At 38.4% G+C, this 19,542-nt stretch overlaps 1 non-coding gene across 1 annotated transcript; it reads left to right on the top strand.

Moving 5' to 3' along the window:
* The first annotated feature begins 2,859 nt into the window (after positions 1-2,859).
* On the top strand, positions 2,860-2,935 carry Trnaa-ggc (transfer RNA alanine (anticodon GGC)). The gene has a single exon. It is a non-coding gene; the product is annotated as a tRNA-Ala (tRNA).
* The last annotated feature ends 16,607 nt before the right edge of the window (positions 2,936-19,542 follow it).

Below are 19,542 nucleotides of genomic sequence, written 5' to 3'. Positions count from 1 at the left end.
TAACTAGTTATTTTTAAAAAGTAACTTTCCTATCCTTGGTTTTTAATAATTTTTTTAATGGTAAAGATATTTTAGTGATTAAACTATTTTAGTGATTAAGATATTTTTAAAACATGCCTTGAAATGTGTAAAAATTGTACTTTTTATATCGGAAGTTCAATTAATTATGTCGACAATAATAATTTATTCGTTTTATGAAGGTTCACAATTAAACTTACAATGTTGTTTTTCAAACTATTCTTCCGTGTTCAAAACTTATTCAAAATTTAGAAAACATTTAGCTAAATGTAAGTTAAATATTGAAAAAGTCAATGCTATAGATAATTCAAATAATTCGACAGAGATTCTTCCTAATAATTGTATTTATAACATTGATAAAGATTTAAATACCAATAATAATATTGAGTCGAATATATAAACACTAATAAGGATTTTAATATAAATTATTGTGCAGATCATATAAATCTTTCTGATACTTCTGAAGATGAATTTAATAATAGTTTGTTGATTTTTATACAAAATTCATATTCTTTTAGGATACCTGATTCAACAATTGATAAAATATTGCAATGTATATCAGTATATCTCAACTTGTCAATCCTGTATTTTAAAAATTTGGATAATGTAGATGAGTCGAACGTTATTTGTTGGCACACAAACTATCAACATTTTTTAATTCTCACAATTAAGAATTTAAAACGGTTCCTTCAACTTGTACGTTCACTTATGTACCAATTATTGAAACATTAAAATTTTTATTTTAAAACAATTCTTTTGAAAAAATGTTTGACTTTAAAATTTATTAAACTGAGACATTTATATATTTCAATGCAATAAATTCTAGATAATATGTATGATAAATTGTAATAAAATTAGATCATCAGAAGATTCATCAAAAAAAGATAATTTTATATACATTAAATTTTGGGAACAATTTTATGTCATTTATTATTTTTCTTTCCTCTTTTTAAACACTTTTATAACTTGAATCTGTTCTCTGTCTGTAAAGTTTATCAACACCACATAATTTGCTATAAATATGATTGTGTATAAAACGATTTCTTAAAAAAAATGTTTTAATATTCAGTTAAAACATGTAATCACACATATTTAAATACTAATTTCCCCTTTGACGAGAACAGAAATATTAAAACCAGATGCATGAAAATAAAAATGAAACCAACGTTCTTTTATAAAAGCCTTGAACATCAAAGCATCAATTTAACAGTTTGATCGCCTTATATACTCTCTTCACCTGTTTTCTTACTACGGAAAGACTATTCGCCGCGGAGCCATCTCGCGGTAATAGCAGTACTAACTGTGCCAGTATAAAGCACTCGCGAGAAACTCATTCTAAATACTTGATAAATAATTGCCGTGGGTTCAGACAGATTTACTTAAATAGTAAGCTTTTTCAACAATTTTTAAGAAAGACAATCTAAAATATTAAACATAAATTAAAATACAAAATAAATCTAATATTTTAATAAATTTTTAAACAAAATATTGAAGATTAACTTTAAAAAGGATTGATTAAATATTGAATTGGAAATAATTATTTATAACTCTAAACGAACTTATTAAAGTTATAAATTTTTCTAATAAAAATAAATAAAAAAAACAAACTTAGAAGATTCAATAAATTCATTACACATTTAATTCCAAAATAGTTGGATGCTCTGCTCTAATGTATTTTACAAAGACACAAGACATTTTTAACATGCTTCAAATATTAAAATCATTAAGTCTATATTAAAAGTATACAAAAATAATATAAAAATAAAATGTTGAATTTGTTAAAATATTAGAAATATTAGAATATATGAATTGCAATATAGCCTAAAGCTATTATTTTTGAATATTATTTTATTTTCGAAGATTCGAAGCTTTAAATATTTAAAAAGTTCAAGATGTTTTTAAAATTTTTTTAAATATATTTGTGTGAATGACAAGTGTGACAAATTGTTTGAGTGTGAATTCATTCAGAGAGTACTAAAAATTTGTAAATAAAAAGAATTAACTGATATATATATATATATATATATATATATATATATACGAATGTAAGCGTATTACATATAACTATCTTATTTGCAATACTTCGTACATAATTCTTAATGTAATTATTAATATATCTAAATTAATATCTTTATAAATATATGGTATAAACACAGGAATTAAGTAAGAATTTCAAATTTAAGTCTTGGCAGTATACCAAGAAAATATTCATGCCCCGTGCACAATTAATGGTTGCAGCGAAAATTAATTTCGCAAAAAAACCAACGCAGACATCCGCGTTCGGCTCTATAAGCCTATATATATATATATATATATTATTTATATTTGATATTGAGAGCCTTACAAATTTCTTAATGTTTATTTACGCCGGCTGAGAGATGGCGTTATTTAGAATTAGTTATTATTTACAAGCAAAGAGAAAAGTATAGAATCGAAGGGTCTGAATAGCTCAGTTGGTGAGAGCAGTCGCCCGGCAAGCGAAAGGTCTCGGGTTCGATTCCCGATTCAGCGACTTTCGGATCTATATTTTTCTCGCACATTTCTTTAGGGGGGTCAGAGGGGAACACAGGAATTAAGTAAGAATTCCAAATTTAAGTCTTGGCAGTATACCAAGAAAATATTTGTGCCCCGTGCACAATTAATGGTTGCAGCGAAAATTAATTTCGCAAAAAAACCAACGCACCGACATCCGCGTTCGGCTCTATAAGCCTATATATATTATTTATATTTGATATTGAGAGCCTTACAAATTTCTTAATGTTTATTTACGCCGGCTGAGAGATGGCGTTATTTAGAATTAGTTATTATTTACAAGCAAAGAGAAAAGTATAGAATCGAAGGGTCTGAATAGCTCAGTTGGTGAGAGCAGTCGCCTGGCAAGCGAAAGGTCTCGGGTTCGATTCCCGATTCAGCGACTTTCGGATCTATATTTTTCTCGCACATTTCTTTAGGGGGGTCAGAGGGGAACACAGGAATTAAGTATGAATTCCAAATTTAAGTCTTGGCAGTATATCAAGAAAATATTCGTGCCCCGTGCACAATTAATGGTTGCAGCGAAAATTAATTTCGCAAAAAAACCAACGCACCGACATCCGCGTTCGGCTCTATAAGCCTATACGAGGGTTGTCTGAAAAGTTTCCGACCTCAACATGAAGATGGCAGCACTCGTAAACAAAAGTTGGGGAATGTGTTTGCGCATGCTTTGAAAGGTACTCACCAAAATTTCAGCCATTTTGGACGCGCAGTTGTTGTTTGACAATCATTTGAGTGAGTCGATGTGAGTGTTTTTGTGAAAATGGAAAAAATCGAGTATCGAGCTGTCATTAAATATTTGTTTTTGAAATACGCCTACGCAAATCAAAGACGAGTTGGACGCTGTGTACGGGGACTCTGCACCATCATTTACCACCGTGAAATTTTGGGCTGCTGAATTTAAACGTGGCCGTACCAGCTTGGGTGACGATGAACGTTCGGGACGTCCAAAAACTGCAACCACTGACGATAATATCGCTCAAGTTCACCAAATGGCGCTAGACAACCGTCGAATTAAAGTTAGAGAGATAGCAGAGGCTATGAACATGTCCAAAGAACGTGTTTGTCACATATTGAATCAAGATTTAGGCATGAGGAAGCTGTCCGCGCGTTGGGTGCCGCGTTTGACAATGCGCCGTCTCACACCTCAGCGGTTGCCATGGCGAAAATCCACGAATTACGGTTTGAACTGCTTGACCACCCTCCTTACTCACCAGATCTAGCCCCAAGCGACTTTTTTTGTTCCCTAAGCTAAAAGTTGCGCTCGGAGGACAGAGATTTTCGTCGAATGAGGAGGCCATCACCTTCGTAAACAACTATTTTGCAGAGAAAGACGCCGAGTACTATTTGGACGGGTTGAAGAGATGGGAGCATCGCTGGGAGAAGTGTATAGACTTACAAGGAGACTAGAGTAGAAAAATAAAAATTAATTTGAAGAAAAAATGTCTTGTATCTTTGTTAGGTCGGAAACTTTTCAGACAATCCTCGTATATATATATTATTTATATTTGATATTGAGAGCCTTACAAATTTCTTAATCTTTATAAATATGTTTATATATCGTAGTTCGACTGCTAGACATGAATGGTCTAGTGATAATAATATTAAATTAACGTTTAAATATTAAAAAAGGGAAAAGAGCGTAAATCGTTTTATTAGGCTATTTGAATTTTCTCGCTATAATCGAAGAGAGCTTTCTCTCCAAATTCTCTCTCGTTCCATTATGGCCGCCTTGTCGTCTGCTAGTTTTGACAGGCGCGATGTTGTGTGTTCCTTCGATTGTTGTCGGCAGTATTTAGATGCGATTTATTCGTATTATCGCGTTGAGATTAAATGTGATTATAGTGGAATCTCGTGTAAAAATTTAAAAGTCGGTGGCAAGGAAGAAGATAGATAATTAAATAAAATAATAATTAAAGAAAAAAAAAGAAAATAGTGACGGACGGCGACGGGCGTTAAGACGAGACGCTGGTGTTACGACCGTCGACTCCACTTGACGTCCACCGCCGCTCGTCACGTAAAATTTTCTTTTCTTCTTCCCGAACCACTGGCAACGCGCACGATTGTCTTATCACTTGGATATAATATTTTCCTTCACTCAACGCGCACCTGCAGCACACAGAATTAATTATCATAGACAATTATCAAACGTAAACACAACGCTGCACGTAAACAGATTTAAAGAGACAGTCAGTGGCGTCCTGTCACTGCACGTATATCAGCGCCGCCGCAATAATGCACAACTGTACGATTCTCTCCTGAGATCTCGAAACTCTCTCTCTCGCGCGGGAAATCCAAAACCGCTCAAGGAACATTTACGTTCCACGTTTCCTTTTTTTTTTAACAATACTTAAATATACATATATATATACATATATATTAAGAGAAACAATTATATTATGTTAAATTAAGATAATTCTAAGAATTATATTATCTTTAATACTAACACTAGCATTAAGTCAATTGCAAGATTGAAACCTTAAAATAAAACTTGATAGATATTAAATTAATTAAACACTAAAGTATAAATATATATATAATGAAAATATGTAATAAGCATATATTATTTTAACAAACAGTCTTGCAATAGTAATATTATTATTAAATACAGATATAAGTATTATAAGCGTCAAAAGGGCTATATAATTATATATACACATATGTAATTATTAATTCTATATTATATTTTACCGAATACACTCGCGTACATACATACTCATATAAAAAGGCACACATACGTATATATGTATATACATATATATATATATACATATATATATATATATATATATATATATACATATATTCCCTATTAAATTCTATAATAATAATTACATATATACATATATATATATCTTTTCGCAACTATATGAAAACAAGGGCACTTAAAATAACAACACCAAAACACAGGAACATTTGAAATCAACGTATTCTTTATTTACTCAATATAAAAACACCTATTGTTTGACAAATACAAATATTAAAAGAACATACATTATAAAAACAGCGATAATAACATCACGACTAAAAATAGATATACAAATGTTGCTGTTGTGACGTCCTGATGGGAGATTTTTGACGCGTTCTTGCGTTACTCTACAATGGTACGCGATAATAAGCCTGGCTCGCGGGCCGAGCGGTAAAACACGCGTGGTCAGGACTAATGAGGATAACGCGACGTATCAGGATGACATAATTATTATAAATGTGAATTAATACGCACGCTTCGGTCCCGGTGCCGGTATTATTCTACTTGAAGGAAATGTGAGTAATAAATTCTATCTCTTATTTACTATGTTACTGCTTGTGATAAGAAAATAACGCTAACTTTTCAAATTATGTGATTATGTTTATTCTTCTATATAATTATTATACAAGTATTTGGTTGAACTTTATTGCGTGTTTGTGATTTGCCTTTCTACCGTTATTCCTATTAATTCTTAGATAGCGTTAATTGATTGTCTTTCATTAATTACAGGTTAAGATGGATGTGCGTATCGCCCTGAGAGAGGCGTGACCTTGTGGATAGATAGAAGTTCACCCTTATTGAGGCGCTCTCCGAGAGATGGGTACAGATAAGGAGCTCAAGGATAGCTCGCCCTTTCGGAGGCGCTCAGAAGGATAGGAGCTGTACGACGCCCTGTGAGAGGCGCGCGGTAGATGGAAGAAAAATATATTAATGGAAGACCGAATTGTTTTCAGATAAGTATAAAATCGTCTTAAATAATAATTAAGATATATATATATATATATATATATATGTCAAGCGCATAGTTTGAGACACCCCATTTTTTTTGCGTTAATGTGTGTAATATTGTCACAGTAACATGTCCAAAGTTATTAAATTTTTTATAAGGCAATAATTTTAAAATTACATAACTTTTTAGTATACAATGCATACTTTGGGGACCTTAATATATATATAATAAACGAATATTTCAAGGACAGTCCTTGAATCATACAATACGACGGTCATTTTTATCCTGTCCTTAAAGCATGCGTTTAAATTTGAGGTCTTCCTTATGTTAACCGCATACTTTGAGGACTATTATATATATACGTGTATATAATAAACGAATACTTTGGGGACAGTTCCCGAAATATACAATTTACATACATATGATAAAATATTTACATTGTCCCCAAAACATGCGTTTAAAAAGGTATACTTTATAGTAACCGCATACTTTGAGGACTATTATATATATAGTATATAATAAACGAATACATTTTGGGAGGAGTCCTTGAATTATACATTTTACATATAAGATGGAAATTTTTACCTTGTCCTCAAAGCATGCGTTAAATTTGAGATTTTCTTTAAAATAATCGCATATCTTGGAAACTTTTTTATATTATTAAAACTAAATTATCTATATTTGTTAGTTTAATATTATATTATAAATAACAAATGATGAATTATTATATTTTGCATTTATAAATAAGGAATATGTTTTGAATATCATTTTAGATTCTTTGAACAAATAAAATATTTTGAATATTACTTTATTTTACTTAAAAATCAAGGATTAATTATATTTTGCATTTACATAAAAAAGGAATATGTGCAAGTTGCACATATTCCTTTTTTATGTAAATGCAAAATATAATAATTTATTTGCTGTTTATAATAAAACATTAAACTAACAAATATAAATAATTTTAATGGTATAAAAAGAAAAGTCCTCTAACAATAAATATATGATTATTATAAGAAAGATCTTAAATTTCAGGCATGCTTCGAAGACAAGATAAAAATTTCTATTGTATATGTGAAATGTATAATTCAAGAATTCTTCCCGAAATATTCGTTTATTATGTACGAAGTATCTGATAAAGATTGAACCAACGCTCGTGAATGTGTAGATCGCAGTAAACTAAACAAAAATCTTTTATTATGCAACTTTTGAAATAATTATTGGAATATTAATTAAAGGGTGAAAATGAGCACACATTTTGCGTGGCTAAATCATGAAGTACATGACCGGCAGGAATGGTGTCCGACGATATATGTGTGTATATATGTATATGTCGTGAGCATATGACAGAGACAAAATCTCAAGCGTATGCATGCTTTGGGTACATTTGTATACTTTGGGGACAGGCTTCAAACTATACACATATCAAACACGCGTGGTTCGGAGACAATCTCCTATACATATTACACTCATAGTTTGCCAACACCTTAAATTTTATCAATTACTAATAGATGACTTCACTGAATGAATTTGAAGTTATAAAATTATTTCAAATATTTATATTAAAGTGACCTCAATGTATGCGTTGTATAATTTATAGATAATTTGTCTGATAGATCCGATAGTTAAGAGATACGGAGGTAGCCAAAAATTACACAAAAAGAATATTAACTTTCTACGAAGATTATAATAACCACATTTTTTAGTATAATGTATATAGGAGATTGTCTCCGAACCACGCGTGTTTGATATGTGTATAGTTTGAGACCTGTCCCCAAAGTATACAAATGTCCCCAAAGCATACATACGCTTGAGATTTTGTCCTCGTTACATGCTCACGATATATATACATATATATGACTTTTTATTCAGTTTAACCCGTTTTATTTCTATGACAGATAGAGCGATTGACTTGAGACATCCTGTATAATAATAAGATTTATGAAATGAATTTATTTCTTCAATTATCAGTTATACTATGTCGAGCTGACCTCCACCTCCGCCTCCAGTGACCAACACCGTACATTCCAATTTGGTACCGTGTCGAATATACCGGTGGCCGACGGCAACAAACTCAAGAAAAATGCAAGTAGGAATACAAGGAGAGTTCTAATCCATGGGGCTCCGAGGGGGGCGCGGGGCGGGGGGGGGTTCTCCATGGCGAGGGGTATGACGTCACGCGGGGCGGGGGAGATCTTGTTGGCGAGGGTTGATGACGTCACGCGGGGCGGGGGCGCTTATCGCTGTGCGGGAGACGCTTATCGCGTATTGTTTTTCATAAACAAAACAGCGTATTGTATTACTTTGAATTATCTAACATGTTTTATTATAAACAAAACACCGCAAAGTGAGCGCCGATATTCGGCCGCCCTCGCGGTACTTCCCCTCCCTACCCCCATAAGGCGACGCGCTTTGGCGGTACTTCCGCCCTCCCTCTCCCCTTCCCATATGTGACGTTTCTTCCTCATTGTTTAGGAAGAATTATTTTGCGATAATTTTGCCGACATTCGGCCGCCCTCGCGGTACCTCCCCCTCCCCTCCTCCATCTGAGGGGATCTTGGAGGTCGCGCTTATCGCAATGAACACGTCATGACACGTGTTTTTTTTCGCGGTAAAAGACCGTGTTGCATTACGCGCCGATATTCGGCAGCCTTTGCGGAACCTTTCCCCTCCCCCTAAGCGGAATTCTTTCTCATTGTTTAGGGTGCGCCGATTCCTTTGCGAACATCTCTCTCGCGTGCGCCTCTCGCGTTATCTCTTTCTCACATGTGCCTCTCATTCTCTCATAAACGCCTCACGCTCTTTCTTCTAAGCGCTCTCGCGCTATCCCTTTCTCGCGTGCACCTCTCGCGCTATCTCTGGTGGTCCTTAGCATCGCGTTCCCCTTCCCCATCTCTCGTTCTCTCATAAAACGCCTCGCGCTATCTCTTCTAAGCGCTCTCGAGATCCTTAAAATTTTATATACTCATATATTCTTATCTTTATATTCGTTTATATTTTTAAAAATTTATATCCATTTTATATTATAATTTTATATCCATTTTATATTCACATTTATATACATTTACATACATTTATATACATTTACATACATTTATATACATTTATATTCTTTTAAACACACACACAAATGTATAATACACATTTATTCATAATTAAAAAAATAGTTAATATTAAATTAATATATTCATTTAAAAATTCTCTCTTTCTTCTCTCACGCTCTCCTTCGCTTCATCATCTCTCGCAACATCTCTCTCTCATGCATATACGCCTCTCGCTATCTCTGTCTCTCGCGTTCGCCTCTCTCTCTCTCTCTTTCTCTCCTAAGCGCTATCTCTCGCGATCCCTAGCATCGTAGTCCCTAGCCTCGCGATCCCTAGCCTCTCGGTCCCTAGCCTCTCAGTCCCTAGCCTCTCGGTCTCTAGCCTCTCAGTCCCTAGCCTCTCGGTCTCTAGCGTCACGTTCCCCCTTCACCGCATGACGTCATCCTCCGCAAGGACCAAGCAACTATTGGGAACTATACGTATAAGAGCTAGGGAACTGTTTATGGGTGGGAGAGAGTGTGGATTGGAAATGCGTGCAAAGAAATTACATCATAATTTAAACTTAACTCTTTTATTTTTACATATTTTTTTCTTACATATTTTTTTCCTACATATTATGAACTAAAAACTAAAGCTGCCAGCTCACAATCGATGAGCTGATGCTTGTTGAAAGCGTCGCTAGCGTGTATTACATTTAATACTTTATTATCCTTTACAGTGGACGCGATATTTGAAAATTGCGTAAACTTGATATCGACTGTATTGGTAATTTTAACCAATCGGTCAAAAGTTACATCGATGCATGGATCGAGATCGAACATACGGTGTAACGTCGATTCGATCATCATCATGCATACACTTGAAGATTCAAGACTTATTAACTTGGCGTCGTTAATCGTACGAACTCGCACTGTTAGTGGTCCAAGGCTTATAAAACTGTAGGCATCTTTAGAGTCGTTTCGAAGCAGATTCTGAATATTGTAACGTTGCTCGTAGAGTCCCTTCCACGCTTCGAGAGATAGTATCAGTTCCTTTCCTCGATGATCTCCTATGGCGATTTCCACGTAACTCGGTGGATCCACTTTGATACCAATTTCGAGGAATTTAAATCCCGTAGCTGTCAATGGATATCGTTTGCATAGTATACGAACCGCATGAGGCTTTAATGAAAAGCTGTAAAAATGAAATTAGTTTAAAAATAAAACAATTTGTAAAAAATATAAAGACATAAAAATAGAAAAATAGAAAAAGTTAAACTTACTTGTCGCATTTGTTCTCAAACGATGGAGTTTCATCACAATTCGGTATGTAATTATTCACATGTCTGCCCGAGCCGCTGCTTCTTTCGGTAGAGTACATTTTTTTTTTCTACGTTATTAAAGTGAAACCATCAGTACGAACGGTTAACGCGACACTGATCGTATAAAAAAATTAATCGAGTGTTGTACATGACGCTTATTTTTAAAAGTAGTGGGGTAAATGTGGTGGGAGATTCTAGAATACTATTGGCGCTATGAAATTTAGGAGAAGGGGAAACGGCGCTCGGATAAAAAGAATTCTTAGAAACGATTCGTGAGGAAAGGATTGGGGAAGGGGAATAAGAGATAAAACACATTAATGTTTAAATATTTTATTTTTCCAAATCTTGCAATTCTTTCTGGCGTTGCAACCACCAGTTAAATATTTTGAATACATTTTGTAATGCGCAATTCTTAACATGTTTTCCACATCGCATAGTGTTTTTAACATCTAGATTATTTAGAGACTCGATATCGTCGTAATCAGCATCCAAGGTCTCAATAATGAAACCGTTTCCCGCATCATCCAATATATCGGCTAACCATTCTCGCTTTTCAAGTCCTTTTACATATACGAGAATGGATTCTTCTTCTTCTTTATGTGGTCCACCAACGATAGCTGTTGTAATCAAACGCTGAGCCATGCTGTATGGAACGTTTCCATCTACCCATTGCAATCCATGATGATTTCGAGTCAACCATGAGGCTTGGTGTCTCTCCGATTTTATGAGCACACCCCATGGTACAGGACATGCGAAAAAATAATGTGATAAAATAAATCCTCTTCTCAGGATTGCCGCTTCCTTTACAATGAATTGTTTATTGAGGATAAACTCCTGTAGATCCACAAACGTTGGTACGGACATGACGAAATCTCTCTCTTCGATGTATCAGTTTAAAAAGAAGAATGACAACCATCTCATAACACTTTGATTTATATTCTGCTATGCTTCCCCCTCTCTAAATTGTTGGTGCATTTAAGTGATTTTGCGCACAACGTTGGTCAACGGGTTGTACTGGATCACGCGATCATGTATGATGAGACAGTACGCAGAGGTATTCATCGGCACGTTTTCCTTACACTCAAACTCCAATCTCACATCCACGGTTGCGCTCTTGATCGATTCGTTTTGTCGAGAACAATCGATGATTACGAATGGGCCGTTACGTAGAAACATTGAGACGGTGAGACTCGCTCGAGATACTCGTATCCGTAATAGTTTTTGCAGAAACGCGCATACGTGTACAGAATCGACCATCTGTTTTTATCGAAGTCCAGATTCATGTCGTCGTACGGATAACATTCCGAGTTCAGATAGAGTTTCACGTTGGTCAATTTACAATCGTCGAATCGACTCATATCCTCAGACATGACATTCTTCCGGCCTGTCTGCAGAGCAAAGATAACGTATCGTTTCTCCAGCTGAGTCGCGGTTTTAATGGCCCACGAATGCTTGGTTGTACGCTGCAATAGCAGAAACTCATACAGATCCCACGAGCGAAAACCCATGCTGAGGTAGCGTCCGCTTTCCAGAGCGCGCAGCATAGACAGCTTCTTAATCTCGCTCAACAACACGTGTGGCATTCGCCATTGTATCTTGAATATGTTGATCACAGGCTCCAGCGTCGAATCTCCAACCAGACTATTGATGTCGTTGCGCGATCGTATTAAGATCAACTCGTGACGAGCGTTAATCACCACTCGTCTGTAATCCTCGCAAAATCCCAATAACATGTAGAGCGGCACGCAAAAATTGAAGTTTCCATTCACAGTAGTCGGATCACTCCAGCTGGCGTTTCTCATAATCACGCTTCTATCGGATGATATCGTTACATAGTTTTTGAGCAAACTTGTTATTCCCACGTTTCTGTTGCGATCAATCTCCACGCCATCGAGTTCATATCGAATCTCATCAAACATGAATGCGACGCAATTATTTCCCAGTATCACATCAGATACTTCGGCTGGTCTATTTATCCTTAATTCTCCTTCGATGTATAGAAAACTGTCAAACGGCAACGTATACAGATCCTGTTGTTGTATGGGTATTCTTATCTCATCACTGTGTCCGAACGTGGTGTTGGCGAACGGGTTGTACGTGTGAGTTTCAATTTTGATGATGCGATCGTCGAAGATTGGCTCTTCCCCGATGTTGAGGATGTCGGTCATTGTTCAGATATTTCGCACAGCGAATCCCAAAGATTGTAAAAACGCAACGTTTGATGCGTTCAGTTTCTTTTTCTTGGCGCAACCGGATGATTGGATATTAGCGAATGTGGACGTTGTTGTTGTCGCTGGCTCCGTAAAGATTGTGTTATCTCTCGTGTCTTTCGATCCGTTCAACACAAGCATCTCATACGCCGCACACGTACGTTATCGCTGTCGTCGTCGTACGTGCAATCTAATGGTGATCTCTTCTCCTCGAAAATTAAGCAATCGTCTGTCCTGGTCGACAACGCGTAACGTTAAATCCGTAATGCTCCGCGCGACGATCGGCAAGTAAATGATGTGCGCCGGTGTTTCTGATATCTTATATCCTGGTGGTACCCTCGGCGAAAATTCATATATCGTATGAACGAGTTTGCCGTTGCTGCATGCGCCCGCGGTCACGTTACACTCTACGCGGATAATATTCACGTTGATAATGTTAATCGGCATATCCGACTCGTACCATTTTCGCGGCTGCAGTATACGGTTCGAGAATCCCAGCAGCGATCCAATGTTGTTAGGCTTGTTAAAATTCATTCTGTAGGCGCATTTGATCTCGCTCCTCATCGTATTGTAATTAGCGCGGAGCACTATCGGGTATTCTTCATCTTCAAAGTCACCATTGTCAATGTGTTTTTTATCGTCATCACGAACAGCGTGTCGCGGACGTTTTCGTGAAATTGCATGTTTCAAAAACTCATGTATCGCTTGCAGCTCGTACGATCCCTCGGTAATCGTAATTTCCGCGTCATCTTTGCCAAAGTAAAATTTATTATTCGAGGAATTCACGTTCGATATCGTGTGATAAGTCTCAAAATCCGCTAGACCGAGTTCGTATTCATCGTCGCTCAAATCTATGGCGGGAAAGTAGTTTGCCGCGAGGACACTACTCTTTCCAGTCAGCGTGAATGTCATAGACATATCGGCAAAACTGTTTAACGAATACTGAGTTAAATAATGCAATGTCCGTCTTTAAATTCACGTGTATCGACCGTTCGGAGAAACTGCAAACACAATTGTCCACAGATGCTCTGATCATAAGTTTGAACAGGTGTGTGATTGTACTGTATCTTTGTCACATTCCGCCCGAAATATTCACCAATTCATCACGGTGGTCGAAGATTGCCAAAACTGTCGAAATATATAGCGCGATTCCCCCTCTTTGCGTACGCCACCCAATGAGTACCCGATCCTTTAGCGTTATCCAAATTTATGATGCTGCTCTCGTTTTGATATATACCACCGATCAGTAGCGAATCACGCATGAAAACACCTCTAAAGTATGGAATGCGCATACTTTAGAGGTGTTTTCATGCGTGATTCGCTACTGATCGGTGGTATATATCAAAACGAGAGCAGCATCATAAATTTGGATAACGCTTTTGCCAGTTGTAGCAATTGTATGTTGGTAGTTACGCCCTGTGGCATTTTTAGCGTCTCTTGACGTTTCTTTTTTTCCCTTTTTTCTCGTTGAAACTCCTCGTCCGTGTTTGTATGGAGCGAGATACAATCCGTGACCTTCCATGGCGCGATTGTGACGTAGCATCTCTTGCAACTGACGTTGTGCAGCTTTTCCGTCGTTCACTATCTTTGCTACACCAGCCGCTCCACCAATCATGGATCCAAGCGCGCCCAACATTGGTAGAATTGGCAATATGCCACCGCGTTTCGATACCGGAAGTATCCGTTTCTTCTTCGTCTTTTCCTTTGTCTTCGTCTTCGTCGTCGTCTTCAGGCCCATACCGAGCTTCGTCTTGGTTTTCATCGTTGCCCAGACAGCTGTGGCGGCGGCTCTTTCACCGAGAGTCGAATCTCTCGCAATGATACGAGTTCGCGCTTTGTCGGCGAGTATCTTATCCGCCACGTGTCTCTCGGTGAGATCGTTGCTCCGAGAGTACGCAATATCGTGTTCACGGCACGCCGTGTCCAATGGGTTGATACCTCGATCGCCTCTGGCTAATCGCTTTTGTAGCCGCGTGCCCGGACCACAAAACTGATAGCCGGGGATATGGAATTCGATTGGAAGTGCGTTTATTGCGTGATTTAATAGTCCTCTACCTATTTTTTTCACTGACATTCGCTGCAATCCTTTATCATCGGCGCTGGACCGTCGATGTGCGTTCGCTGCCACGGTCGATTGTAATGTTCGAAACAGCGGCGACAGGCCTGAATCTCTGGATCCGTGTTCCAGAAGCTTGTCCCACACGTAGTGGATGTGATTTTCACATTGCAGTAAAACTGCTTTTGGCACAAATTGCAGCTGTTCGGCGCTTAAACCGTGAATATCGGAAGCACTTGTTAGCAGAACAAACATTTTTTCGTTACTGAGCGATTCGTGGTTCCGCGCAGCTATAAATAGGCAAGCGTTCGATTCAATCGGGGAGTGGGAAAATGAGATTCGTGCGACAACCTTTGACGATACGCGTGACGAATTGCGACGACAGATTACGCTCGGTGGGGGACAACGCGGAGATGCGCAGACATGGTACGATGTTGCCGACTACTATACGCGCGATCGTATGCGGCCCCTCGAATTGCGGTAAAACTAACGTCTTGATTAGTTTGATAGAAAGCCAGCACGGTGTTTGCCTCGAAAACGTGTACGTGTACACAAAGTCACTGCAACAGCCGAAATATCGGTATCTAGAGAATTTGTTGACGTCGATCGAAGAAATCGGCTACTTTACATTCTCCAATAACAGTAACGTCATTCCACCGAGCGAGGCATGTCCAAACTCGATTTTCATCTTTGATGACGTAGCGTGTGACAAGCAAGATACGATAAGAGAGTACTTTTCAATGGGACGCCACTCGAACGTTGATTGCTTCTATCTCTGTCAAACGTACGCGAGAATACCAAAACATCTTATACGCGACAACGCGAACTTACTGATGTTGTTTAAACAGGACGGTACCAACTTGAAACACGTGTACAACGATCATGTGAATACCGACATGTACGAAGATTTCAGTAAATTATGTCGTATTTGTTGGCAACAAAAGTATGGATTCCTAGTGATAGACAAGGACAGCTTGCTTACAAACGGGCGATACAGAAAAGGATTTAACGAGTTTGCGATACCGCAAAACGATTAGTCGCTGCCAATATGCTGTCGAGAAGAGTGAAACGCGAGCACTCTGCAGACATGGCTGATAACCATAACATTCGCGAGCGTGAAAAGATTGCGAAGGAAATTGTGAAAACGAGCGAATCGATCCGTAAGAAACATCGTGCTTTAAAGACTGGTAAGATCGATGACGATATCGCAGTCAAGACTCACTTTAAACCTATTATCGAACCACTACAAAAGATTGTCGACAACGCGAGCTTGATCGCAGTGAAATACGAACCTGAAAGTAAAGCTGACGTGAAAATTAAAACGTTACCCGCTGTTAAGCGGTACGAGGAGGAGGAGGAAGATGTGACACCGAAAAAGAGAAAACGACCAAACACAAATCGCTCATCGACACCACGTACATCGGACGGATTTTTACTGGATGAACCACCGATAAGCTCTACACCGTCCACCTCTACACAGTCCGCGACAACGAGAATCCTACCATTTACAATACCCGAATCACTCACAAACGAAAATGTTTTCGAAACCACAAGCAATTCACTTGAAACATCCGTTCGAAACACGTTACAAACGTCGGAAGGTCAAGAAATGTTGCGAGAGCATTCGGACCACTGGGACAAAAATACATGGGTGCTCTCCTCGGTGGCGATAAAAAAAAACGAGATCGATCACGTATATGGTGTCTATTTCGAAAAGGATGGAATGTTGCTCGGTAACAAATGATTTGACATGGATAAATATGATTCTATAATTATAGACAAAGTAAAGTACATTGGTACACCTGGATTATACGAGCTAGTCTTCAAGAGGATTCCCGATGACGTTTTTACACGGAAGACGATATGCAAAAATACAAGAGCATATTATTGGCCACGAACGCGCATAAACGGAAATATGATGCGCAAGGTCAATTACGGAGCAACAGGGGATACAAATACAAACAAATAATCGCACACCATTAATGTCGATCGAACCAAAAACGAAAAAATCTGGAAAGGGTGTATTCATGCCTCAAGCGATGACGTTAACCGACAATAAAACGATTACGTGCACTGGGACGACCTAAACGAGCTAGTGGATCAGCTATGATTGCTCAACGCTTCACGCAGAGCTGGCCACAACGCTCACAACAACGAGATCTTATCAATCATCGAGGAACTTAGCGAAGTCGGCATTATTATAAATAAAACGGGGTCTCGGCAAAACTAATCAGTTGATCGGCGCCATTCGCATCGAAAAATGCCTATCAACAAATTTGGATTATTCGAACGGAGAAATGTTGCAATAGTCCTGGCACAAGCGATCATTGGGATAGATTGGTGAGAAGTTACGTGCGCGGAAACGCTTTGTGTCGCATCGCTACAGACTATGACGCGAGATCGCGCAAGATTCGTCGTGTAGCGCAACCTGAAGCTCACAATGATGCTATCAACAAACTGTATGTGGAATTCTGCGTTAAAAGATTGATGAATCAACAGAAAGAATCAGATGAGAAGCTGACTTCGTTCGAGAAGAACGTGCGAGCATTACAGACTGCGATAAACGAACTTCAACGCGCGGCTAACGCTAACTCAGAAACGGCTATCAACCTGAATGACCAGCAGTGAACGGGTTAGGAGCGGCTATCGAACGGTTATCGAACATCTACGAAGGGTTATCGAACAGCTACGAAGGATTATCGAACTGCTATCTAACTACAATGAGTGACAGTGGTAGTGAACGGTCCAGAAACGGTTGTGAACGGCCTAGCAACAGCTGCGAACGAGCCTACCAACAACTCAAGCAGGGCTGCGAACGAGGCTATGAACAAGTCATTAACGGCTACATGCAAGGCTACAAACAACTCAGGAACGGCTGCGAATGGATCAGGAACGGTTGCGAACAGGTCAGGAACGGCTACGAACGGGTTAGAAACGACTGTAAACAAGGCAGCGAACGAATCAAGAACGATTTTTGAATGGATCAAGAACCGAAGTAAACAAGTAAACGCAAGAACGGCTCAAGAACGGCTGCAAACGGCTCAAGAACGGATCAAGAATGGCTACGAACGGCTCAAGAACGGCTACGAACGGATCAAGAACGGCTACGAACGGCTCAAGAACGGGTCAAGAACGGCTACGAACGGCTCAGGAACGGAAATGAGTGATAAAACAAACAGCAGCAAACGACGATCGGGAAAAACCGACGAAGCGATGAAACAACATAGTTTGGAGAGACGGCAGTTGGTGAACGAACTGCACGCGCCGGCAAGAAAAAATTTTCCCCGAAGACATGTCATAGTACGATGATCTGTGGCAAGCCGACATCGTCGAGATGCGTCCGTATTCTCGTTTCAACAAAAGTTATCACTACATACTCACCGTCATCGATGTGTTGAGCAAGTACGCGTGGGCCGTACCACTCAAGAGTAAAGGCGGAAGCGAGACGGCTGACGCTATCACCGAAATAAAAATTCAAACTGATATGGGGAAGGAATTTTACAACGCCGACGTGCAACGGCTTATGCGGAAACATGACATCAATCATTATTCTACATAATCGGTATTGAAGGCATCGGTTGTTGAGCGATTCAATCGTACGCTGAAGAACGACATGTGGAAGATGTTTACGCTGAATGGAACTTACAAGTGGATCGACGTGTTGCCGCGACTCGTATCGGATTACAACGCGCGCAAGCATCGAACAATCGGCATGCGACCCGTCGACGTCACCCCCGCGATCGCTGATAAACTTTTAAAAACGGTATATAGTAACATAAAGATTGCCGCTCCGGCGAAATTCAAAGTAGGTGATTCGGTACGCGTTAGCAAAGAAACAAGAAACTTTTCGAGAAGGGTTACACGCCAAATTGGACGACGGAGGTGTTTAAAATTATCAAAGTGCAGCGTACTAATCCCGTAAACTATCTACTCGAGGACTATCGCAATAAATCTGTTGCTGGAGCGTTTTACGAGTACGAGTTGCATCGCACAAATCATCCGGACGTATATCTCGTGGAGAAAGTACTGCGCAGGAGGGGTGACGAGGTTTACGTGAAATGGCTGGGATTTGACAATTCACACAATTCTTGGATACATAAGGACAATGTGATTTAATTCATATAGGCTGTATTTATTTTAAGAAAAATATAATGTGTACAACATATAAAGTATTTGAAATATAAAAATATATGAAATACAAAATCTTTATTAATACATCCTTTCCAATAGTTGTTACAATATGAAATACATATACGTATATCACATAACATTATATTACACATACATTATATTTCATATGGGTATCCGGTAATGTCCCCATGATAATGTGTCAGTCGAATCAGGTATGACACCGCTTGTCGTCGTACGGACTTAGAGCAGTTTTCGTCTCGCGGACGGTATACACTTCATGCAATTTCGATCTTATACAAGACTGTTGTCGCGTTATTTCAATCTCATCATTCAAGCACTGCGTATAATCGTTGAATGTTATACTACGCGCTACTACGTTACTTTTGACACCTTTTGCCTTTTTGTGTCCTTTTTGCCGTCCACCCTTACAGCATACATTTTTGCTCTAATCCCGACGAATTCGGTCATTATCGCGCTGTTGTTCTCATCCTTCATCAAGCCCGGCACCTTTTTGTTTGCATGTTGTATACCGTACGCGTTATCAATTGGATAA

This window comes from Prenolepis imparis, unplaced genomic scaffold (assembly GCF_030444845.1).
Source record: "Prenolepis imparis isolate NDT839.2.m4 unplaced genomic scaffold, iyPreImpa1.0 SCAF_39, whole genome shotgun sequence".
Taxonomy (NCBI): Eukaryota; Metazoa; Arthropoda; class Insecta; order Hymenoptera; family Formicidae; genus Prenolepis; species Prenolepis imparis.
Note: the sequence above shows the minus strand (reverse complement) of the source record. Positions and strands in the feature narration are given on the sequence as shown.